General features: G+C 43.1%; 1 protein-coding gene across 10 annotated transcripts in view; it reads right to left on the reverse strand.

Moving 5' to 3' along the window:
• NCOA1 (nuclear receptor coactivator 1) overlaps window positions 1-25,896 on the reverse strand; it is a 393,348-nt gene that overhangs the window by 172,100 nt on the left and 195,352 nt on the right. The window contains exon 1 of one of the 10 annotated variants that reach the window (XM_061625851.1): window positions 8,028-8,125. The exons of the other annotated variants lie outside the window; for them this stretch is intronic. The gene's annotated coding sequence lies outside the window, so the exon portion shown is untranslated. Of the gene's footprint in view, window positions 1-8,027; window positions 8,126-25,896 lie in introns of those variants that run through there. 10 annotated transcript variants of the gene reach the window in all.

Raw genomic sequence — 25,896 nt, forward strand, 5'->3', positions numbered from 1 at the left:
CGTTGGTGTTCAGTGATACATCACTGCATTTGAGGACCTTTTCTAGTTCTCTCATAGCTACCCTCCCCAGTCCTAGCCTTCTTCTGATTTCTTGACTATTGTCTCATTTTGGTTAATGACTATGCCAAGGTATTGATAGTCCTCGACAAGTTCAATGTCCTCATTTGTCAACTTTAAAGTTACACAAATCTTCTGTTGTCATTACTTTAGTCTTTTGGGCGTTCAGCTGTAGTCCTGCTTTTGCGCTTTCCTCTTTAACTTTCATCAGCATTCGTTTCAAATCATTACTGCTTTCTGCTAAGAGTATGGTATCTTCTGCATATCTTAAATTATTGATGTTTCTCCCCCCAGTTTTCACACCTCCTTCATCTTGGTCCAATCCCGCTTTCCGTATGATATGTTCTGCGTACAGATTAAACAAATAGGGTGATAAAATACACCCCTGTCTCACACCCTTTCCGATGGGGAACCAATTGGTTTCTCCATAATCTGTCCTTACAGTAGCCTCTTGTCCAGAGTATAGATTGCACATCAGGACAATCAGATGCTGTGGCACCCCCATTTCTTTTAAAGCAATCCATAGTTTTTCATGCTCTACACAGTCAAAGGCTTTGCTGTAGTCTATAAAGCACAGGGTGATTTTCTTCTGAAATTCCTTGCTCCGTTCCATTATCCAACATATGTTTGCAATATGATCTCTGGTGCCGCTTCCCTTTCTAAATCCAGCTTGGATGTCTGGCATTTCTCGCTCCATATATGGTAAGAGCCTTTGTTGTAGAATCTTGAGCATTACTTTATTTGCATGGGATATTAAGGCAATAGTTCGATAATTACTGCATTCTCTGGGATCCCCTTTCTTTGGAATTGGGATATATATTGAACAGTCTGTGAGCCATTGTTTAGTTTGTAGCAACTCTGTTGGTATGCCATCTGTTCCTGGTGATTTGTTTCTTCCAAGAATTTTAAGAGCAGCTTTCACCTCACATTCTAAAATTTCTGGTTCTTCATCATATGGTTCCTCCATGAATGAATCTGTCATCCTTGCATCTCCTTTATAGAGTTCTTCAGTGTATTGCTTCCATCTTCCTTTTATTTCATCTCGGTCAGTCAGTGAGTTCCCCTGTTGATTATTCAACATCCCTACTCGTGGTTCAAATTTCCCTTTCATTTCTCTAATCTTTTGGAATAGAGCTCTTGTTCTACCCTTTTTGTTGTCCTTTTCTATTTCTATACAATAACTAGTCATTGTATAGTTGCATTTAGGGTTCTGACCGTGTTTCTATCTCCTTTTGCTTTCCTTCTCTCTTTAACTATTTTAAGAGTTTCTTCAGTCAGTTCCCCTGGTTAGGCCTCATCTTGAATACTGCATCCAGTTCTGGTCTCCGCACTTCAAGAAGGATGCAGACAAACTGGAACAGGTTCAGAGGAGGGCAACAAGGATGATCAGGGGATTGAAAACAAAGCCCTATGAGGAGAGACTGAAAGAACTGGGCATGTTTTGCCTGGAGAAGAGAAGACTGAGCGGAGATATGATAGCACTCTTCAGGTACATGAAAGGTTGTCACACAGAGGAGGGCCGGGATCTCTTCTCGATCATCCCAGAGTGCAGGACACGGAATAATGGGCTCAAGTTGCAGGAAGCAAGATTTCAACTGGACATCAGGAAAAACTTCCATACGACAATGGAACCAATTACCTAGACAGGCAGTGGGCTCTCCGACATTGGAGGCCTTCAAGAGGCAGCTGGACAGCCATCTGTCAGGAATGCTTTGATTTGGATTCCTGCATTGCACAGGGGATTGGACTTGATGGCCTTATAGGCCCCTTCCAACTCTACTATTCTATGATTCTATGATTTAATAGTGGAATAAATGACTGGTGTGGATGTAGACAGGGACAGCTTTGGTTTAAATTTGGGTGGGAGACTACACGTGTCGGCTGTAGAATAAAAAGATGGGGGAAATCCTGAAAAATAATGATACTGTTAACAATGTTTTCCTTTGGGAAAGAAACGGGACTTTTCCTCTGCCCAGTGCCTACTCAACCAATCTCCTCCCCTCTTCCCTCCCCCTCCTCCTCCCGTAGGTCTTCCCTCCCCCTTCCTTCTCCTATTCCTCCCCCTCCCCCAGATCAGTTTCACCTATCCTAAGCATGATTACACAGGAGTAAGTCCCACTGAACTCAATAAGCATGCAAATGAAAAAAAACTTACTCTCCCTTCCCCCTCCGGTCAGTTTCACCTTTTGTAAGCATGATTACAGGGCAGTAAATCCCACTGAACTCAGTAAGCATGCAAATGATCAATCCATTCTCAGCAAACCTGAACAGAATCCCTTTTCTTACCTCCCAAATTAAAAAGCAGAGACATTCAAATTGTGTTTGCATTTTCATAAATTTGTAGGACAGTACAATATCTCAGAGAGGAGGTCAGGTCTCCTGCTCCCCTGGTGCATTCACTATAGCTGCCCAATTTCCCCGCTTTTAAAAATCTGATAGAAATATCTGTTGGCTATACATAACGTTCTTAAACCGCAAGGGTTTTTTTTTGCCTATTAGTGGATGTGACCTTATTTTTAAGTTATAGGCAACTGTGAATTGGAATTCCATCCTCACTACTCTTAATGGGATATGCATTCCAAGACGCGATCAAATCCACATTTGCATCCACAAGGAGCCACATATGACAATAACAGAACTGGCATGTATATGGGCAAAGACTAAAATCTCACCTAAGCAAGCAAAACAATCACTTTCTAACCCAATACGTGCAACACGGGACATCTGTGGCCCTCCACATATTGTTGGAGCCCAATTTCCAACAGCCCCAGCCAGCCTGGCCAATGATCAGGGATGATGGGAGTTGCAGTTCAGCAACATCTTGAGGGTCCCCATTCCCCAGGGTCCCCACCGCTGGTCTATGCACATGTCCTTCAGATCCATTTCCTTGTTCTTCACTTCTCAGGCACTTATCTGCTTGTTCAGGTGGAATGGAAATTGTGGCTCAGTCACTCATTGGTCAATGTAAAATGCCCACATATGTGCACGTCTGTCACTATAATGAGCACCAGTGATTGTTGTTGTTTTTTTTGGGGGGGGAGAAGAGAAAAAGGACATCATATGTACTAAAGTAGTGCTCACAAAGGCAAAGATATCCAAGAGACTCCATGGACCGTCCATGAATATCTGAGACTGCAAGGACAGAAGTAATGCAGAAATTTCCATGGAAATAAAAGGGCAGGTTTTGCACATTCCTAGTCTAGGAACTGACACATAGTGGGACTGAGTGATGAACAGACAAGCACTATCAGCTATCAAAACCCCAGGGTCACTAGAGGAGTACCAATGGGAGGAAGTCTACACTTAATTACAGACAAGTCACACAGCTAGCAATCCACTTTATCCTTCTCCACATCCTAACAGGCAGAGTGAAGTTGCTACTTGGCTTATGGGATCTCAAAGTCAGCATTATTAGGCAACCATCAAGTTTTTCATGACAAGTCAGAGAACATGGGATCAATGCAACTGCTGAGAAGCTGGGAAGCTCTTTGAGCATTTGATTCCAGGGATCATCATAATGCTTGAAAGAGACTTCTTTTTTTGTAAAGGAAGAAAGGAGAACTGGTGATTGCATCATCCTGTGCCCTTTGGACAACCTTTGGGTTCTAATGTCATTGCTGGAAGAAAAAGGGCAGTCAAATGGATTAAGCACAAAATATGCTCACGGGACAGAATGTGAAGCAAGGCTCAAAGAACTGAGGAGCTGAAAAGACAAACACTGATCCTAGCTCTCGTTTCACCGTTTTTGGAAAATACAGAAAAGGGATAACTCTCAAGGCAAATCATAATCATTTATTTGAGTTTCCATATTGGGGCTAGAGCAGACAAACTTGAAAGGATTTCCAAAGGGTGGATCTTTGGTGTCTATGCCAAGAATTTTAAAAAGTAGTTGAAGAGGCTCATGACGGAGCACACACAGCAGCACCTGTGGATTTCAGGCTCAACAAGGCATGGCCTCATTTTTGCAGGAACAAATGGCTCAGTACAGCAACATGGAGGAAAGATTCAAGGACTGAAATCTTTGATGCACAAAAGCATGTTGGGCAAAGAACTTAGATGCAATACCATTATTCTTATTCTATCCCGCCCTTCCTCCTAGTAGGAGCCCAGGGCAGCAAACAAAAACACTAGAACACTCTAAAACATCTTAAAACAGAGTTTAAAATATATTAACACAAAACATTGTTAAAAGCATCTTTAAAAAAAAGCTTTAAAAACATCTGAAAAAGCAATTCCAACACAGAGGCAGACTGGGATACGGTCTCTACTTAAAAGTTTGTTGAAAGAGGAAGGTCTTCAGTATGCACCGAAAAGATAGCAGAGGGGGAATTCCAAAAGATAGGTACCACTACGCTAAAGGTCTGTTTCCTATGTTGTGCAGAACATACCTCCTGATAAGATGGTATCTGCAAGAGGTCCTCACCTGCACAGTGTAGCGATCAACTGGATATATAAAGGGTAAGATAATCTTTTAGGTATCCTGGTCCCAAGCTGTATAGGGCTTTGTACACCAAAACCAGAACCTTGAACTTGGCCTGGTAGCTAATGAGCAGTCAGCGCAATTCTTTCAGCAGCAGGGTGACATGTTGGCGATACCCATTTATATATAGTTAACACTTTGTGGAATTCCATCCCAAATGATCTCCGCCATGCCCCCTCTATGATGAGCTTCTGCCAGGCCTTGAAGACCTGGCTCTTCAGGCAGGCTTTTGGGGTGGGTTAGGTTTTATTATTATTGTTGAGATTTTTAATGTTTTAATGTATTTGTATGTTTTTATTTTGTACGTCACCCAGAGTGGCTGGACAGCCAGCCAGATGGGCGACTAACAAATTTAATAAATAAAATAAAATAAAAATAAAACATCCTTCTTGCAAACACACACAAACCACTTTAGAAGCACTTTCACGCTGTGCTGGTCACAGAGAGGCAAATGTGCTGCTTAGGTCTGTCTACACTACACACTTTCAACTAGACTGAAACAGATTAAGATACCATAGTTCCCCTTAACATACGCTGTTAACAGCAGTCTTGTGAGGCTGCAAAGAATTAAAAAAAAACAGTATTTTTACCAAACCTCTGTTCTCAGGTTCCTGCTTAAGGTCACTGCTGATTTTTAAACAGAACAGCTATTTTAATTTGGTAGTATAGATACACACTTTGTCTCAATCTTGGACTTTAAGAACTGCTGGAGCGCGTGTGTGCATTGGTCAATGAACCTGATACATCATCTCTGTTCTGCCAAAAGTTCTCTGTTTTCCATGCAAACTTTGTTTCAGCCTCTTTCTCATTTATATATAAAATGTGTTAAACTCATATCAAACATATTCCACAAATACACAATTTGAAAGACATACAAGGCAAAGAATCACTTGCTTAAAACAAACCAACACAATAAGAAAAATAGGAGGAGGAGCAGCAAATCTCCTTTTAAAAACAAAGAGCTTCTGTCAGTGACATTCTGAAAGGCCTTCCTTAATAAGAACATTTTGACTGGGCAGCCAAAATGAATCAAGTAACAAAGCGAAGCAGATTGCCTGGAAACCCACGTCCATTGCCTCACATTCCATGATGGAAGAAAGGTGGGATAACAATGAAACAAACAAAAACCCTCTTGGGTTAAGTAGTTCCCAGGAGGCAGCACCACAACTGAGAACCCCCCTGCTTTCACACCTCACAATTCTGTTATCTGAAAATAAGAAAAAGCAGAGCAAGACTTTGCAACAGAACTGAGAGAGTGGAAAGATGAATTTAGGCCAGGAGTGAGGAACCTATAGCCCTCCAGATATTGATGGACTACAACTCCCATCATCCCTGACCATTAGCTACTCTGGCTGGGGCTGATGGGAGTTGGAATGCAACAATACTTGGTGGGCCATATTTTTGTCACCCCTGATTTAGTGGGCTCTGTGCCATTCATGTCACATTTAACAGCCGATTGTCTGACTCAGTATATGGTGACTCAATAGGATGAATTTTCAGGGTGATCCCTCAACTCAACGGCAAAAGCACATGAAGGCTCCTGGGGGTCAATCCCTGGCCTCCAATTAAAAAAGGAACCTGGATAGCAGCAGCAGCAGTAAAGACCTTTGGAGAGCTGCTACCAGCCCAAAGAGACTGGACTGGGCTACAAGAACCAAGGACCTAACTCAATATAAAGGTAGCTCCATATGTTCAAAGTCATTCAAGATTTACTCCTGGCCCCAGTCCCAGTACTAATCATTGTGCATTTCCTCATACACACATGGCTTTTCCTCCCAGAACTTCAAGTGAATCTTGATATTTTTCTCCAAACCAAGAGTAAATGTGCACAATTGTATCCATGCATCCAGACAAACTTAATAAATGTAATGCTGTGCGCTCAGGGTGGGAGCGGGAGAACGTTAAGATGGGACTAGCAAAAGTAACTTCTGCCAAAAGAACTAAAAAATCAGCAGGTCGCCTTCTCTGGAATGGGTGCAATGAAGAAGAAGAAGAGTTCTTATAGTGAAGAAAGAGCAGAACAGCAGTCAAGGAGAACAGGTCACGTGACTTTATGCCTAGGCCCATCAGTACAGTATGGTATGCAGGTGGTGGTGGTGCATAAAAAATAAAAATGGAGGTGGAGCACTAAACAAGATCAAAAGGTTAAAGATCATTGGATGTCATGCAGCCTGCCCTATCTCACAACTATACAATTACCAGCAGCAAACCATTCAAACCACCACCGTTGCAGACACATCTGTGAATCACTGCATTCTGCGTCAAAAGAGTGCAGGCCTAATGCAGAACTGCACACAAGCTAAACCACAACACGATATGGCGTACACACATTAATGCATCATATCAGATTGCAGGCGCTCTTGGTTCCAAGTCTGCAACATACCATTGCTATAGTGCAGCTATATCCAGCAACACACTTCCCCTGCATGCTGTGTGGCAACTGTTACATACACCTATTTGTGCCAATTCTGTTTCCTCGGCACGTAGAACTGTCAGAGATACATTAGGATAACACAAGTGGTACGTTTGGGCTGTTATGGAGAGACTTGCCCACAGAGTTTCTGAGTCGTCCTGTGCTGTCCTGAGCTACAAAACACAGTGCTGATAATCCACTGAAATATCAAAAATAGTAAGACCACTTTTTCCCTTTTTTTGTTTTAATCTGTGCTTTCAAAATGTGCCTTTAAAATTTCTTGAGCCTCAAGCCAGATCACCGAGTCCAACATTCCTCACTCAGCAATGTTTAGAACTTGCTGATACAACATCAGTGAATTAATTTCCACCAGAGGTAAAACTTCCTTTGTATCCTGTGACGGCTTATTAGAGGAAAACAATCTGAAATAATTAACTTTTTCTCCTGCTTTATACTGCTTGTCAATGATTAGCAACTGTTAAGCAGTCAGCAGATCCTCCCCCCCCCTTCCAGAGCATTTTTCTCTCTGACTTGCTTTCCCTTTAACAACCTCCACTGTCCCCCCCAAAAAACCCATGTGTCTACTTCTGCAAGCAACTTGAAGAGATAATCCTTGCCATGTATGACCAATTTGAACATACATACACTGACTTTCAAGGTCACTGTTGAAGCATGCAAGTTTGCACTTAACAGCAAAAACTATCTAGGACTATTGAATACAAAACAAGGGAAAAAAATAAAGAAAAGGGGATGAAGGCAGAAGGAGCAAACTACCAACGTTCAGTCTACAGTGAACAGCAGCTTCAATGCTCAAGGTAAGCAAGCCTCTTGGCTGGAAAAATCTAGATGTACTCCTGAAGCTGGAGATTGGCTTTTATTTGTACTGTTAAATAAACAAAGGTAAGAGGCAGCAAGAGTCCTCTTCCTTGCCTCCAGTCTCTCAGCCAAGGAAAAGTGCCTAACAGGAGAGGTCTTTACTGAACGACACCAAACATTCGGAAGCTGCAAAATACAGAAGGGAAGCAAATGAACACGACGTCCTCTCACGGCTCAATGCCTGAACAGGGCTGCCCTTACCTGGCCGATTTCCAGCTAGACAAGCGTGCTCTTGGGTTGTGCAGCAACAACCTGATGACTAGCATGCTGCCGCTGCAAGGCTCCCTCGCCCACCCTCAGCTCCATGTGCTCCGGGTTGTTTGGAATACACTCGCTGGTGGCCGCACCTACACTCTCTGCTGCCGCTGCTGCTGCTGCGACAGGCAAAGGATTCAGCACCAGAGCCAAGCTGCTGCTCGATTCCCACACCAGCTGACTGGATAATTAAACTAAACACATGCCGCCAGAGTCACTCAAACACAGCGACGCTCCTGGGATCCCTGGTGCCACCTGGCAGACTCTGGCCAAGCACAAGGGAACTGGGCAGATACAGCTCTCAGAAAAAACAACGTTCAGAGGCACAGCATCAGAGGAAAGCAGCCAGCGAACGCGCTCCCAAGCCCCAAAGCTGATGTGCCCATGCAAAAGAACCAGGAAGCAGGCGAAGCAAATCCAGTAGGGTGCTTTGGAAATCGCAAGGGGTCTTGTTTGAAAGGATGGAGCAAGCAGCAAGATAAAGGAGCCACTCCCATGTCGTAGAAGAGCTTACAGCGGAGTCACAAGGCAGTTTCCACACTTCTGCAGTGCACAGGAGAACAGCAAACCACATGGCCCCCGTGTCCAGCCCAAGCAAGCCCTCTGAGAACAGAGGGCTGTTGGATCAGCATAACTAGATCTTCATCATGAGAAAATACCACCAGCAGAAGCTGCTGTTTTAGTTACTGGCTTAGCTTAAGTGTCTCCATGACAATAGTGTTGCATTGGATGTAAAATTTATTATACTGTTAACTGCTCTGACAGCCCTGATTTGGGCTCATACACAGGGCAGATATTTAATATATAAATAAAATTATAAGAAAAACATGGCAAGTGGGAGGGATACCCAGGATGGTGCTAGTGGTGTCTGAATTTCATGCCTGCAAAGTGGCAGTGCTGGTCATTCATTATGGTCACATGCCCTATTTTTAGCACCTAAACTAAACCAACTATATGGGTAGTATTTCACACAATACACAACTAACTTATCAAATAACTAGATAAATTCATGGTCAAGTTAACTGCTGGGCTACTAGTTATGGCTGCTAAAGTGAACCTCCATGTGGAGGGGTAGTGTGCCTCTGAACACCAGTTGCTGGAGGACAGTGAGGTAGAGCTTTCCTCTGTGCCCTGCTTATGGGCTTCCTAGAAGCACCGGGCTAATCAAGGCTGGGAACAAGGTACTGGATAAGACAGATCCTAGGGCAGCTCTGCTAACTCAGGCAAAAAATTACCATCTAATTACAGCATGCTGCATCCAACAGTTGGCCAGCCAGAGTGGGATAGGACAGTTCTGAAAATGAATACAGCAAGTTTAGCAATCATGGCGAACAACACTTGGTCTCTTCTTTGAGATGCTGGACCCCACTATCAGTTTTGACAATTCAGGTGAAGCAAGTTGCTCCAGCACCAGCAAAACAAAAGTCCCAGATGCAGACGTGGGATTATGACCTGTGTGTCATATACCAATGGTGGCTGCATAGGTTGGCTGTCTAAAATGGCCCTTCTGGCCTTAAAATCATGCAGTTGAGCCCCAAGAAACACATCACATCTGTGCTCTGCTCTGGCTTTCCGTAGCCCTCTGGACACAAGTTTAAGTCAGTGGTTTTAACTTTTTTCAGAAGGCCTCAAATGTAGGGTCGCACATACCCATGACATCACTACATCCTACGGCAAGCACTACTGCCAACTTATGGTGATCTACTGATTATGGAGCCTTTCTGTATAGATGTCAGGACCAGCCAGGATTCAAACCAGAAGCAGCAGCCTTGTGGGTTGAGGAATTTGAGGCTGCAAAGCGGAGGAAGAAGTGGGAGGTCCTCCTCCTCCTAGGTCATAAACCAGCTCCAATGCTGTCCACACCAGATAGCCCTCTAGATCAGTGTTTCTCAACCGGTGTGCCTCCAGATGTTGTTGGACCACAACTCCCATCAGCCTCAACCAGCATTGCCAATGGTCAGGAAAGATGGGAATTGTGGTCCAACAACATCTGGAGGCACACCGGTTGAGAAACACTGCTCTAGATACTTCTGCCTTGGCCAGGCCATACATCCTTCCTGGGTCTTTCCCACATGCTTTCCTAATTTTACTCTAGAAATCTACCTCCCTGCCTTGCCCTACCTGTTTTGAGTTCTCATCCTCTTCCTCAAAAAGCCTAGGACCACTCCCCTCTTCTCCCAAGTCACAATACTGTCATGTTGTGCATTTCCCAGCCTCCACTAGTGACAGACAATGACATGGAGAAGGAAAGGGGGAAAACACACATCATGATGATATCATAGCACAAGGCAAGTGATCCGACACATTGTGGGGGAGAATGAGATATGATGGATGACCTTTATCAGGAGAAGGACAAGTACTCTTGGATGAAACAGAGTATCTTGGCCCATTCCAAACTGGGTTCGAGCCTGGTTATGGAACTGAATCAGCCTTGGTTGCCCTGATGGATGACCTTTATCGGGAGAAGGACAGGAGGAGTGTGACCCTGTTATTCTTACTTGATCTCTCGGTGGCTTTGATACCATTGACCATGGTATCCTTCTGAGCTGACTTGGTGAGATGGGTATTGGAGGCACTGTTTTACAGTGGTTCTGACTCTACCTCCAAGGTCATTTTCAGAGAATAACATTGGGTGATTGTCTTTTGGCCCCCTGGCATTTGTGCTGTGGGGTGCTGCAGGGTACCATCTTGTCCCCCATGCTGTTTAACATCTATATGAAGCCCTTGGGAGCAGTCATCAGGAGATTTGGGGCAAGGTGTCGGCAGTATGCTGCTGATATCCGGCTCTATTTCTCTGTAACATCTGAATCGGGAGAGGCCGTGCAAGCCCTGGACCGCTGCCTGGACTCGGTGGTGGGCTGGATGAGGGCCAATAAACTGAGTGTGAATCCTATCAGGATGGAGATGCTGTGGGTTGGTGGTTCCCGAGTTCGGATAATTGGTCAATCTCCTGCTTTGGATGTGGTTGTACTCCCTCTGAAAGAACAGATCCGTAGTCTTTTTTTAAAAAGTTTTTAAGGATGTTTTGTTTTAATGTATTTTAAAGTCTGTTTTTATGTTGTTTTAAAGTGTTTTTAGTGCTATTGTTTTCCACCCTGGGCTCCTGCTAGGAGGAAGGGCTGAATATAAATCAATCAATCAATCAATCAATAATAGTCTGGGAGTGCCCCTGGATTCATCTTTGCCACTAGAGGCCCAGGTGACCTCAGTGGCTAGGAGTGCCTTTTACCAGCTTTGGCTGGTAAGACAACTGCAGCTGCTTCTGGACAGGGATAGCCTGACCACTGTTGTCTATGCAATGGTAGCCTCCAGGTTCAATTATTGTAATACACTCTATGTGGGGCTGACCTTGAGGTTGGTCTGGAAGCTGCAGCTGGTGCAAAATGCCATGGTGCGATTGCTCACTGGGCAAGGTATTGACAACATGTTACCCTGCTGCTGAAAAAATGGTACTGGCTGCCCATTAGCTACCAGGCCAAGTTCAAGGTTCTGGTTTTGGGGTAAAAAGCCCTATGCACCTTGGGACCAGGATACCTGAAAGATCATCTTACCCCTTATATACCTAGTTGATCACTGTGCTCTGCTGAGGCCTCTTGAAGATACCATCTTATCAGGAAGTCCGTTCTGCACAACATAGGAAGCAGACCTTTAGCGTAGTGGCACCTACCCTTTGGAATTATTTAAAGGGAGAGAATTATTTAATTAGACAAGTGCCATCTCTGTTATCTTTTTGGTGCCTACTGAAGACCTTCCTCTTTCAACAAGCCTTTTAAGTAGGGACCTTATCACAGTCTACCTCTGAGCTTGAATTGCTTTTTAAGATGTTTTAAGATGTTTTGTTTTACTATTTTTTAAAGATGTTTTGTTTTAATGTTTTTTAAACACTTGTTTTTAAGACGTTTTAGAGTGCTTTTAGTTTTTTTCTTTCCTGCCCTGGGCTCCTTCTGGAAGGAAGGGTGTGATATAAATTAAATAAATAAATAAATAAAATAATTGTTGGTATCTGCCCCAGGCCACCTGAAGCATATAGCTCCAGCATAAGAAAGGATATACTGGTTCAGGCTCACACCAACAGTCTGGTCCATCCAGCGCAGCACCTTCTCAACCAACAGTGGCAGGGGACAGCAATCCAGTAACAAAAGGATATCCAATGTCTAATGCTGTCCACTGCATCATATACTCAGGGGGTCATTTTTTTTATCATGACAATCCTGCCTAGTAACCATCAGTCACCAGAGCCTTCCACATATTTGTCTGGTCCTTTTAAAAAACAACAACAACTAGCAGTCGCCATCATAACATCCCATCGTAACCGACTTCCACAGGTTAATTATTCGCTGTAGCAATTAGTACCTCCATGAGAGCCAGTGTGGTGTAGTGGTTAAGGTGCTGGACTACGACCTGGGAGACCAGGGTGCAAATCCCCACACAGCCATGAAGCTCACTGGGTGACCTTGGGCCAGTCACTGCCTCTCAGCCTCAGAGGGAGGCAATGGTAAGCCCCCTCTGAATACCACCTTCCATGAAAACCCTGTTCATAGGGTCGCCATAAGTCGGAATCGACTTGAAGGCAGTACATTTTGGCCTTAAACCTGCTGCTTATCACTTTCAGTGGGTGGTATTGTTTTTGCATTTAGAAAGAAGGGGGAGTAAGTCCATCATCCCATTCACTCTCACTTCCAGCTTTCATGATTTTGTAAACACCTATCATGACTCCTAGAACTTGCCTTTAATGACCAAAACAGACATGGGAAATTTCTCTTTTTTACAATTTGAATTTATTTATTTATTTAATATTTAATACAGGCGACAGTATTGAGAGGGGTGGGTTCAACCTCCTCCTCCCTGGTGCTGTTTCTCCAATTTAAAGCTGCTCCCCCAAGCTGCCATTAGTCACAGAAAGAAGAAAAAGACAGGCACAGTACAAGTTCCTATCTTTCTGCCCCTCCCACTTCTAATGATACTTTTTGATGGAAGATGCTAGATGTTGTACCCATGACCTTCTGCATGCTGAGCTCTACCAGTGATCTATGCCCCCTCCCCTAAATATGCAAAATGATTATTTAAAACACTCCCATTATTGTGCCTCGCTGAGGCTTGAGGAGGCTGGCAATGAAACCATAAAGACACACCCACATTTGACTCCTTTCCCAAATCAAAACTTTTTCCCCCTCTTTCCCCCAGACCTCAACAGAAAGTTAAACATTGCAAGATATGAAGGCAAAAATAGCCAGGAACGGGGAGAGAGGACAAATGAAAATGAAACAAAGTGAACTTTAGGAATGTGGCAATACCACTCCAAACATCAACAATTTTTTGCGAAAGGGAAAACAAACACTGTTCCTAGTAAAGGAGAGGCAATTCTTGATGAAGTTCAGCTTTCTTGATAAGGAGCACAATCAGCACTGAGCTCATAAACACAACTAGAGGACAGGCTCTTAGGGTTGTCGTTAAGGATGGGCCAGAACTTTGCTAAATTCAACTCGGCACCGGACTTCCCCACAGTTCACATGTTCATTATTTTTGCAGACCGATCCTGAATGCTGTGAACTTCTGCAGATTTTCCCGACACCAGATTTTAAAAAATCTGTATAGAATATAATAATATAGTCATTGTATTCCGAGCTGTGTTGCATGGGTCTTTGCTTTGCTAATATTAAAGGCAGCAGTATCTTTGCTAATATGAAACTGACTAGCATGGATCTTTGCTTTCTTCCTTTTTCTCATGGTAGCTGACCAGACGATCTCACATTTTTTTCCCACAGCTAGGTGGGGGATGGGAGAGATCCAGTATGATTTGAAAGCAGGAGGTGGAGGCGTCAAATTGGTGGGTGGGCACAGGGCAGGGAGAAAGCTACTTTCCTTTCTGACAGGAATACACTGTTAGAAATAAGTCCAGGACATGAAGTTTTAGACCGTTTGTAGGCCCACTGTGAATTGTTTGCAAGGCACTTTGAGGGTACAGTTGCTCGCCTCCATAGCAATCTTGATGCCCCATCCACACCTACTGTAGTTTTCAGTGAGGTGTCCAGTGCAATGTCTGCTGCAACTTCAGTTGATGCAGCCTGAAGATGTGAACAAGGTGCTTGTGACAATATGGCCAGCAACATGTCCTCTCAATCTTGCCCTTCTTGGCTTATTAAAGTTTGCCAAGGAGGTATGACCGAGTGGATCCAGGGTGTGGTCAACGAGTTGTTGTGGGAGGGAGTGGTTCCAGCAGCTCTGAAAGAGGCAGTGATCTGGCTGCTCCTGAAAAAGCCCACCCTGGACCAACTGGTTTGTGGCTACTATCACCCGGTCACAAATATCCCCCTTTTAGGGAATGTGATTGAGAGGGTTATGATGCAGCAATTGCAAATACTCTTGGATGAAACAGATTATATTGATCCATTTCAATCTGGGTTCAAGTCTGGTTATGAGACTGAATCAGCTTTGGTTGCCCTGATGGATGACCTCTACTGGGAGAAGGACAGGGGAGTGAGACCCTGTTATTCTTACTTGATCCCTTGGCGGCTTTTGATATCATTGACCATGACATCCTGCTGAGCCGACTTGGTGCGCTGGGTATTGGAGGCACTGTCTTACAGTGGTTCCGATCCAATCATCAGTGTTGTTTTCAGAGAATAGCACCGGGTAATTGCCTTTTGGCCTCCTGGTAGTTGTTCTGTGGGGTGCCGCAGGGTACCATCTTGTCCCCAAAACTGTTTAACATCTATGTTAAACATCTGCAGATACTATCTTATCACAAGGTCCATTCCTCACAACACAGGAAGCGGAACTTTAGTGCTGTGGTACCCACACTTTGGAATTTCTTCTTCTTAAATATTAGACAGGCACCATCTCAATTATCTTTTTGGCATCTACTGAAGACCTTCTTCTTTCAACAAGCCTTTTAAGTAGAGACCTTATCCCAGTCTGCATCTGTGTTGGAATTGCTTTTTAACATGTTTTTAAAGCTTTTTTTAAAAAAAGATGTTTTGTTTTAATATGTTTTTAAAGATTTTTTAAAACATGTTTTAGAGTGCTTTTAGTGTTTTTGTTTGCCACCCTAGGCTCCTTCTGGGAGGAAGGGCAATACATACATACATACATTTTTCAGGGAGTGGAAAATGAATTGTTAATCACAAAGGATAGCAGAAAAATAACAAAAACAGATCCTAACTACTTGCTAGTTTGGTGGAATATGATCCAAACTGGCACAACCAAACGGATCCTATCCGTAGTTATACTGCTATCATCAACAAGGAATCACAGGGACTTTTAGCAGCAGGCTACTTGTTACAGAGATTTTTATGTAACTTTTCTCATGACTCCCCTCCTCCCCGAAAAGAACAAAAAGTAGATGTGGATGTATACAAGGAAGCATGAAGACAAACTACTACTTGGGCACAGTCTGAGACCTGAAAAAGAAGGTTTATCTTTTATCCAAGGTCAGAAGATAAAACATATTCTGCCCATTTACAGTCTCAAAATCATAATTTGCTCCCCCTTCCCACTCTCATATGGCTAGGGAAAGCAGTCCTTACCCACTACACAAATTAAGAGTAGGGAGAGAAGGAGAATCCCAGTAAAAGGTGAAGGAGTTTGCTCCAGGATATATCACAAAATTAAAAAAAAGTGCAGTCAGCTGATTTCATGATCAGTCTCTGCTTTTGACTTTTCTTTTACACACTAAAAGCAGTGTGTATATGCACTTCTCTTAATAATCTCACTCCAGGCCCAAACATACTGTTATTGCCTCTTTGATGAACAAGAGATAAGCAAATGCCAGAAAGCCGTCTCTTTCACAGCAGAGTATTTCACAAGAGGAGCAACAAGGGCCTAGCTGGTCTTCAAGAGCTGAATTCCACTGTGGAATGGAATGAAATCTTCCTTATCTAGATCTTTCTTTATTCTATGCAAATTTTACTCCCTTCTGCCAATATACACATTTTAATAAAAAGACAGAGATTCCTGGATAACTCCACTCAGAGTTATGCCTGCTAGATAATGTTTGCATAATCAACATTCTCCCTGTTGATTATAAAATAGTAAGATTTCAGCAGTAGAAAGGATTTTCCATGCTTCATTTCACTTGTACAACCTATCTATCATGTCCAACTATAACATTTAGCAAGTGTGCAGCATTCTTGAGCATTCAAAGCACTTTATGCATACGAACGTATCTCCTTTCAGGCTGATAGAATAGATTAGTTCTGAAGGAAGTCTCTGTGGTGCAAACTCTTCAACAAATACAGATAAGCCACAATTTCCCATTTTTTACCTTAATACCTTAAACCTTTACCTTAATACATCCCCTTCTAATATAGCTACTACACTCCCTAAAGAGACAGCTCTATTTCACTCAGGCCAAACCTGGTTGTTTTTCCAGACAGGATTCAGTTAGTATCCTGTATTTATTTATTTTATAGTTGCATACACTGTAAATAAGCACCCAGTGTAAAGAGATTACATGGGTACATGTATTTTTTATGTTGTAAGTTATCTTGAAGGGGTATTATCCAAAAAGGCAGCCTAGAAATACTTTTCAAATAAACAAACTATTTTTTTTTCCTTTTTAAAGGAAATTAAAAGCCTGAGATACAAACAAAGCCAAGTGACAGAGCAGGGGCTCTGGACGGGTACAGAAGAATATCCAGATGTGCTAAAGTGCCATATGCAAATTTACTCTCTCTCTTGTTCTTCTGGGCAGTGTGATTAATCACCACGGCTGCAAAACCCACGGAAACGGAAGGGCCCAAGCACTCCCCCATTGTCCCTTGTTCAAAACGTGGCTTGCTGCTCATCCATCACCCACCCAGCTGATAATGGTGAGCAGAGGAGGGATAACAAGGGGAGACTGCAGAAAGGAAGGCTGCCAAGGGTAAGTGCTTCTGGAAAGAACACAGCCTGGCCAAAATGGTCGATTGCCTAGATGCGCTGGCTTGAAACACGGAAAGCAAAGGGTGGCAATCACACACACACCGCTCCCTGTACCTCCGCATTAGCTAGTCATGACAATGGCTCCCTTACCTCCTACTAAATCGATGTCATCTCTGGCCATGGCTAACCTATACTTTTCATCTCCTAACCTAAACCCAGACGAGTCTCACTAGAACAAAGACACATAAGAAGAGCCTGCTGGATCAGTCCAAAGGTCCATCCAGACCACCACTGTTCTCACAGTGGCTGATCAGGTATAGATGGGAGGCTCACAAGCAAGAGCTAAGCACAGCATCACTCTCCCACCAGCAACTGGAAATCACACTGCCTCCAAAAATACTATTTAGATTTTTTGCCCTAATGTGCATCCCCTCACATTTGCTTACGTTGAATTGCATTTGCTATGTTACTGCCCATTCGCCCGGTTTGAAGAGGTAAGTCTGCAACAGGGATATAATTAGAAAACTCGACAGCGCTTTCTTTTAAAGATGAACTCCATTACTTTCTGTGTAACAAAAGGAAAGAGTCTGAAATCTACATGTACATGGGTGACTCTTTGCACAAGAAATTCTAAGGATGGATATATACACACATTCCAGAATGCATCCCTTATCCATGTTAACGTGGGATAGGAAGTGGAACAGCACCATTTTTAAAAATCACATATATATTTGCCAGTGTGGAAACTGACTTGAATTAGAGGCAAATGAAAAAGGCAGCAGGTGTTAAAAGCAGACTTAGAATTTGCTACCCAGAAAAGCTAGCTTTATATGCTCTGAAGACCATCTTGTGGAAGAAACAAGCTCTGGACAAAAATCCTAATCCCAGACACCCTACAGGCAACATCGCTAACTTAAACACAGACTTGAACAAGATCAAAGATCAAAGGCTACAATAAATTAACCAGGAGAGATGAGTTCAATAAAGCCACATTAGCCTTTTTCAGTAAAACCTCAGCCAGCACCTTGGATGGCCATGCATCTTTGCACTTGTTGTCTGGGACAAAATTTCCTGTATGAATTTTGGAAAGCCGCTATTTCTTAAAAAATAAAAAGGGAGAAAAAAATGACCACTGGTTTGTACATGTGGCTTGTTTAGTCAAACAACTTATGCAAGAGTGTCACTGTCTATACTTGCCTGTTGGAACGCCTCTCCCGATATGAACCGGCCCGTACACTTCGTTCCACAACGAAGGCCCTCCTCCGGGCCCCGACTCATAGGGAGGCCCGGAGGGTGGTGACAAGATCTAGGGCCTTCTCGGTGGTGGCCCCCAAATTGTGGAACAGTCTCCCCGTGGAGGTGCGCTTGGCGCCGACACTGTTTTCTTTTCGGCGCCAAGTGAAAACCTTTCTTTTCACCGAAGCATTTTAATTTAGTTTAACTTAAATTTATACAAATTGTTGTAATTGATTTTTGATTGTTTTTATGTCCTGTGGTATTGTATTATGATTTTACTGTACTTTGTTCACCGCCCAGAGAGCTATTGCTAGTCGGGCGGTTTATAAGCTTAATTAATAATATATAATAATAATAATAATTGCCAACCCAGCTGCTGAGATCTGCACATGGGGCCCTTTGAGTGGCAACGTCAGAGGGGCAGTGACCTGGTATAGGCCTTCTCTGCCACAGAGCCTCATCTGTGTAACTCCTTGTCTCTGAAGATGAACAGATGTCAACTGTGGATCAGTTCTGTCATCAACTTAAAAACATACCTTTTTCAGGCCTTTGCAGCCTTCGTATCTTATTTGCTGGGGTATAGCGGGTATGAATTGTTTTTACCCATCACTGTATTCTGCTTTTTGTATTCTGTGTGTTTTATTGGCATTTGTTTAAATTGTATGCTTATTGTTTCATTATGTAAACTGCTTTGCGATTCTGACGAAGAATGGTATATAAATGAAATATAAATGTAGATATAATATGGAATTCACTGTCAGATGTTGTGGTAACTAGCTTAGAAAACATTTGTAAAGGATTAGACCAGGGTGGGGAACTTGTAGTCCTGTAACATCCAGAGAGCCACAACTCCCATCATCCTGACTATTGGCCAGGCTGGCTGGATGTCCAACACCATCTGGAGGGTCACAGTCCCCCTCTCCAGGTTAGACTAATTCATGGCAGGGAGAGGAGGTCTATTAACACCGACAGCTAAGTATGTCTCTGCATGTTAGTTCCAGGGCAATGACCCTCATGCCGTGTTGATGGAGTTCCCAAAACAGGACACTGGACAAGATGGTTCAGTCCAACCGTTTCTTAATCTCTGAAGACAGCACAGATGGTTTAGGTATCAACATGTCTGCCATAAACAACCCTGTTCTTGATCCCCATCCCACCATGAATATGTAAAAGATTAATTGCCTAGAAAGGCATTTTACTGCACATAACATGCATTTAAGCTTCTCATACACTATTTGTGTGCACGTAGATGGTAAAAAACATTTTAAAGAAATTTTAAAGAAATCAAATACATATTCTTAGCATTGCACATATTATCTTGGAATTATAGATTTGAAAAATGCAAACACCAATTTAACATACATCAAATCACTCCGAGACAAAATGGACTAAGTCAACAAGGGCTTCCCAGATGGAAAGGCAAGGCTGAGCTTCATTGCATCATCTGGCTCCTTTAGTAATAATAATTACCCTGCCTTATCAAATCTTTGTAATTGGAAAGCAACAGTTTTTGTAGCTCCCAGATTATTTGAAGGGTCATAATGATGCACCAAAATATATATTTCTTTTTATGTAGCATGTCTACTTTGAGGCACCACCTTGGAGATCCATAAAAATGTAAGAAAACCTGTCTGTGGATCAGACTTAAAGGCCCTTCTAGTCCAGCATCCAGTCCTTACAGTGGCCAATCAGATACACCCTAGAAGCCCGCAAGCAGGACCCAAGCCCAAGAACACTCTCCCTTCCTCAGTTTCCAGCAACTAGCATTCAGAAGCATACTGCCTCCAACACTGGAGGTAGAACATAGCCACTGTGACTAGTGGCCACTGATATCCTTATCCTCCACAAATTTGTCTAATCTCCTTTTAAAGCCAGGTTGGTCAAATAGGATGGCAGGAGTGCCAACTCCAGGATTTATTTTGATCCAGAATCATCAGAGCTTACTCCAGAACATGAGCCACTGGATTCCTTACATGTCATGTATAGAATCTTCCCACCTCCTGCAAGCACTTCCAGAGAGACTTCAATGCACACCCAGCCTCTAAATCTCAGCTCTCACGCTAGAAGTAATATGGGTGTCTTATTCTGGTGAAGGATGAACTGTTTTTTAATACATTCTGGATGGTATCCACCTAAGATCCACTCAGAGTAGATCCACTAAAATGGATGGACCTGAGTTAGTCGTGTCCATTAATTTCAATGAGTCTGCTCTGAGTAGAACTTAAGTGGATACAACCCTCTGATATCTAGTACTACTAGATCTGATACTACTAGCCATGACGGCTGTGCTCTGCCACCCTAGTCAGAGGCAGCATGCTTCTGAAAACCAGTTGCCGGAAGCCTCAGGAGGGGAGAGTGTTCTTGCACTCGGGTCCTGCTTGCGGGCTTCCCCCAGGCACCTGGTTGGCCACTGTGAGAGCAGGATGCTGGACTACATGGGCCACTGGCCTGATCCAGCAGGCTCTTCTTATGTTCTTAAATCAAGACTTATGTCAACATGGAGGGTGCATTTATACAGGGAATGGAAGAGGAAAAGGTTGCAGCATGCATCGCAAATGCATATGCAACACCCAGAGTCCTGGCAGCCACACACTAGAGTTATCAACAAACAGCTATCTGGTAAAGGATAAAACAAGAGAGCAAAAACAAATTCCATTTCACAACTGAGACTGGTCAACTCTGAGCTTACAAAACCCATCAGGGGGTGGGAGCAGGGAATTGTGCAATGTGCTTGCTAGCACTGGAAACAGTTTCCTACTCACTGGGGAGCAGTTTCCACACACATTTTCCTTGGGATGTCAAGCTCCTCTGGAACCTATGTTTGAAAGAAGAGGCAAACCCTTCAAGAATAGTTACTTAATATTTTCATTGTATTAATTTACGAGTTGCAAGGCAACTAAAAATACGAGCTATAGAGCTATAGAGAAGTGAGTCTATTCTCTGCTATAAAGTGGTACAAGCCGCTAAACAGTGGTTCTTAACCTTTTCCACTGCCAGCACCCCTTGGATTTCCAAAATGTGATCTCGCACCCCCTGAAAAAATGCCGTTCATTTCTTATTTTTATTCTGATTTTATTTTATTTTATTTTAATGTGTGTTTTAGCCTAACTTAGCTAAGATAAATGACAGTTTTCCAAAACCTTTGGTTGGGCCTCGCACCCCTAGAAAAAGTATCTCGCACCCTCGGGGTGTCTCCGACACTGGAGGCCTTCAAGAGGCAGCTGGACAGCCATCTGTCGGGAATGCTTTGATTTGGATTCCTGCATTGAGCAAGGGGTTGGACTCCATGGCCTTATAGGCCCCTTCCAACTCTACTATTCTATGATTCTATGGTTAAGAACCACTGAGCTAGAATCAGACCCTCTGCTATGAGAAAACAGCAACATTTGAGGAACCAAATCCTGGAAACCCTCAGTATGAACGTCACAAACAACAGGAAGCTGCCTTATAATAAGTCCCAGGATTCTCTGCACTGACTGTCAGCAGTTATCCAGGCTTCAGAATGGGTTCTCTCACAGCCCTACCTGGAGATGCTGGGAACTGAACCTGGAACCTTCTACATGCAAAGCAGATGCCTCACCACTAAGCTGGAGTAAATTCTTCTGAACAGCAAACACGGGAATCTCCACCCATCACACATTTTCTAGATCGGAGGAGCACAGTGGATAGGACAGGAGGCAGAGCACTACACTGGGGCTCTAAACTCTACATTACACCTGGGCACCTCCAACCCAAAGTATTTCCAAGGCCTTACCGGTCAGGTACAGCCATGGCTTCTAGTATACAGTCTGCTTCTGTGTTGGAATTGCTTTTTAATATGTTTTTGGGGTTTTTTAACAATATGTTTTTAACCCTTTTAAAAATATGTTTTTAAAGCTTTTTTTTTTTTAAGTTTTTAACATTGTTTGTTTTAATGTATTTTAAAGTCTGTTTTTATGATGCTTTAAACTGTGTTTTTAGCACTTTTGTTTGCCGCCCTGGGCTCCTGCTGGGAGGAAGGGCGGGATATAAATCAAATAATAAATAAATATATATATTAGAGAATGCGGAATTACTCACCTCCTGATCAGTGCAGATTGAGGAGACAGCAACTAGCCCAAGGTCAACTAGGTAAAGTCCCACATACATTTATTAACTTAGCAAAGTCTGTAACTTAATTTTTCCCAAGAGGTTGGGGTTGATAAGGGCCCTGGGAATATAACTGAAGGGTGTAATAAAAATACTACCAAAAAATACAAGTTTAGAATTAACACATACCAGTTTAAAGTTCTTCTGTCGCTGATTCATAGGGTTGCCATAAGTCGTAATAAACTTGAAGGCATATAACAACAACAAATGCCTGCTTAATTCCATCATTGTTTGCTAGCCCAAAGAAGAAAGTTTTACAACTCTTCCAAAAAGTGTACATGCTCATACTTTGATCTCTAGGTCAGGGATTGTCAAACTGTTACCATGGCTCCTGCAAAGGCCCTCACTGGCACCCCCAGCAGGTAGCCCAGAATCTGAGCTTCATTTTTTTAAACAAGCAAGTCTCTGGCCCTCCTAGAAAGAAAGTTAGGGGGCAAAATGTGCAGGTACCCTTCTAAGTGATTTATGTGAAATGAGCCAGCCTGGCTGCTCCTGCCTGTCAGTGTTATAAGCCAATGAGTGAAGTCAGAGCTGTGATTGATCAAGTGGGTTGTTTGGACACCAGGGAATATGAATCCCTGGGGTCCTAAAGAACTGCTGTTTTTCCCTCCCTTTTAGTACAATTTTCCTGCTTCTGTCTTCTTTTTCTAGTCATTGGAATCTTCCTGGGCTTGGTTCACCTGAGATTAAGTAATGCCTAAAAGTTATTTTCTGCAAATACTACTACACAATAAGTATGGGCGAATCTTAAAGAATCCCACTTCCAAGGTAAATGTGAAAACCTTGCAAAAAGGCTTAGACATGTCTCCTGCTTTGCAACAGCTAAAGACTAGGGACTCATTAAGAATTCACTCTATAGTTAACTTACACTACAATGGTCTACATGTCTACTCAGAAATAAGTCTCTTTGTGTTCAATAGGCCTTACTTCCAGGTAAATGGGTACAGAATGGCAACCTAGGCTTTGATTTAGGGTTGCCATTGGGGGAAAACAGGGTTCTTGTGCCTTTAATAGCTGTATGGAAAATGAAAATGGACTGCCTTAAAGTCGATCCCGACTTATGGCGACCATATGAATAGGGATTTCATGGTAAGCGGTATTCAGAGGGGGTTTACCACTGCTTCCCTCTGAATTAGCTGTATAGTAGTGAGAAATTCAACAGGTCAAGCCTTTTCTAGTATGGAAATACAATCTGGGGAAAAGTTTCACCATGACTACTTTCTAATTTTGTGTTATGCCTGGTAGCCATTTTGTGATATGCCACCCACCCCCACGGCAGCCATTTTGTGTCAGGTGCCTCTAGCACTCTGAAAATTTGAAATGTGTTGGTGACCTCTGCTCTAGTGGAAGGGAATCCCACCCTTGAGGGGCAACAACAAAGAACATTTCCCTATGTACTGTTCCTTTTTGAACTTGGGTGGTATGGTCATAAAAGCATTTTCAGCAGATATTAACTCTTTTGATACCACAAAGATAAAGTACATACATATAGTTTCTCTGTTATTTACATACATATAGTTTCTGTGTTATCCTGATTGTCCAGCTTGTGGGTTTTGCACAGGCATCTGGTTGGTCACTGTGAGAAAGAGGATGCTAAACTAGACAGGCCTTTGGCCTGATCCAGAACAGAGACTTCTGGACAATAACTCATCCTCTGGTTGCCTTTTCCATACATAGGAGGTTGTATCTATGATGGCACAAAACCATGTGCTATTAGAAGCAAAGAAATTAAGAGAGACGAAGAATCCTTCACCCTTTTGTGATTGCCAAGGCCAGCCAAAAACAACGTTTAGTAAGACCATCCATGTGCCACATTCAAACAGCAAGATCACGTACAGGTCATGCATAGTAATTACCCTACAGCTATGGAACCTGCCTCTATGGAAAATTGCATAACCCTGAGCATATTTCAGAAATATCATTCAACAGTTTCCATTTAGGCTGGCTGCAGGAGTGAAGGCTAAGCCAACAAAGGGCTAAGACTTTTGAAACTATTATGACCTCACTGTTTTGACTGGATTTTAACTCACCTAGAAACTGAACTGCGCCTATCTAATCTGCACTGGATGTCAGCTTGCATCTCAGGTTGTGCATGGCCAAGCGTGTGCACAGACAGTTATCTACCTGGTGATGGGGACTGCAGCATCTACCCATGTGAGGAAAATTCCATTGCTCAGTTGCTTCCCTGGATTGATGAACAGATGGAGAAGATGCATGGCTGCATGCTCTTGTATGACTGATCATCTTGACCTATTCCAGCTTTAGGGCAAAAGTGGCCTTGGTTGCCCTATTGGATGGCCATCATTGGGAGACTGACAGGAAGAGTGCAACCCTGTCAATTCTCCTGGATCTCTCAGCAGCTTTTAATACCATTGACCATAGCATCCTCTTGGACTGTGTCCAGGAGCTGGGTGCACTATTTAACAGTGGTTTCACTCCTACTTACAGGGTAGGTTCTACAGAGCAGTATGGGGGGGGGCTGAGCCTTGTCCTGCTGGCAGTGAATCTGCAGAGTGCTGCAGGGCACTATTTTGTCCTGAATGGCATTTAATGTCTAGAGATTTGGGCAAGGTGTCCCATCAATATGCTGATAATATCCAGCTCTATTTCTCTGTAACATTGGAATCAGGAGACACCATGCATGTCCTAAACAGGTGGCTGGATATGGGCTAATAAACTGTGACTGAATCCTGACGAGACAGGAGACCCTATGGATGGATGGTTCCTAGGTCGGGAAACTGAATTGTGTACCAGGTCTGGATAGGGCTGCACTCTATCTGAAGGAGCAGGTGAATAGTTTGGGCATGCTCCTAGATCCATAATTGTCACTGGAGGTCAGGAGACCTCAGTGGCTCAGTGTGCCCATTACCAACTTCAGCTGGTGCACCAACTGTAACAGTTCCTGGACAGCGACAGCCGTGACATGGTGGTCCATACGTTGGCAAACTCTCATTTATTACTACTATTTTGTTAATTTATATATCACTTAATGTCAAAATAGGCTTCTAAACAGTTTACTAAGTATAAAGAACAAAACAAAACACAAACCTTTTAAATAGCCATAATTAAAATACACAACACAATACCACTAAAACCACACAACAATGAAAAACAGGACCCTCAGAGTGAGAAATCAAGGGAATGCCCATGTAAAAAAGTGCAACGTCAGCACAGATGTGGCTTCTTGAATTTCAGGAGCGAGTGCATTCCATAACACTGATGCTATCAGTGAAAACTACTGTACTGCACAGAGTACTCCATTGTGCTGTATATGGGGTTATCCTTGCACCAGATTCAGAAGCTGCAGCTTGTACAAAATGCAACTGCTGGGGTACTTTGCGGGACACACACCTTTATGCATATTACATCAGTGTGAAAGGATCTGCACTCACTGCCTATTAGCTACCAAACCAACACAAGTCTTTGTCATTGACATTTAAAGCCCTAAATAACTTGGGACCAGGATCCTTAGCAGACTACATCCCCCCAGTACAGACCAAACTGATCTTTAAGACCCAAGGTTGCTCCTGGTTATTCCATGACCCAATGACTGTTGCTTGGTGACAATGTGGAAGCGGGCCTTCTCAGC

The sequence above is a fragment of the Rhineura floridana genome, chromosome 4 (assembly GCF_030035675.1).
Source record: "Rhineura floridana isolate rRhiFlo1 chromosome 4, rRhiFlo1.hap2, whole genome shotgun sequence".
Lineage (NCBI taxonomy): Eukaryota > Metazoa > Chordata > Lepidosauria > Squamata > Rhineuridae > Rhineura > Rhineura floridana.